Source organism: Gavialis gangeticus, unplaced genomic scaffold, assembly GCF_001723915.1.
Source record: "Gavialis gangeticus isolate Ggan-Ray unplaced genomic scaffold, GavGan_comp1, whole genome shotgun sequence".
NCBI classification, from domain to species: domain Eukaryota; kingdom Metazoa; phylum Chordata; order Crocodylia; family Gavialidae; genus Gavialis; species Gavialis gangeticus.
This window is the reverse complement of record NW_017729028.1, coordinates 1821445-1821947: the sequence shown is the minus strand read 5'-3', so window position 1 is coordinate 1821947 and position 503 is coordinate 1821445. Positions and strand designations below refer to the sequence as shown.

The window sequence follows — 503 nt, the reverse complement described above, 5'->3', positions numbered from 1 at the left end:
TGGGGCTGGGAAGGAAAGGGATCAGGGGCCTCAGGAGGGGGGCATGCGGGGGATGGCACTGGGCAGGGCAGGGATGGTGGGGCTGGGGGAGTGGGCATAGCCAGCAGGGGTCCCTGCCATAGTCCCCTCCCCCCTCCTCCAGTCCTCCCGACCCCTTACTTACCAGCATTGGACCCCTGGTGCTGAAGCACGCTGCCTGGCAGGCAGTGTGCTTCAGCACCAGGGTGAGGGCCAACCACAGAGATGCTCTGGAAATAGAGTGTTTCTGAGGAGGACCCAGCCTCCAGTTGCCTCAGGACACAGTCCAGAAGCATGCCCTGTCCCACTTTTTTAACTCTGGTTTTTTAGACCCCTGGATATCCCCTGGATTTTTTAGACCCCTGAACCTTTTTTCATTCCCGCACATGCCTCTTGGCCCATCTCAAAAGGGTTTAAGATGGGACAAGAGGCACATGTGCACTCATCCGGACATGCCCTGTGGCTTGGTGCTACCCCCCCCCCCC

At 59.4% G+C, this 503-nt stretch overlaps 1 long non-coding RNA gene across 1 annotated transcript in view; it reads left to right on the top strand.

Annotated features, from left to right (window-relative positions):
- LOC109300089 overlaps positions 1 to 503 on the top strand; it is a 10864-nt gene that overhangs the window by 436 nt on the left and 9925 nt on the right. The window lies entirely within an intron of this gene.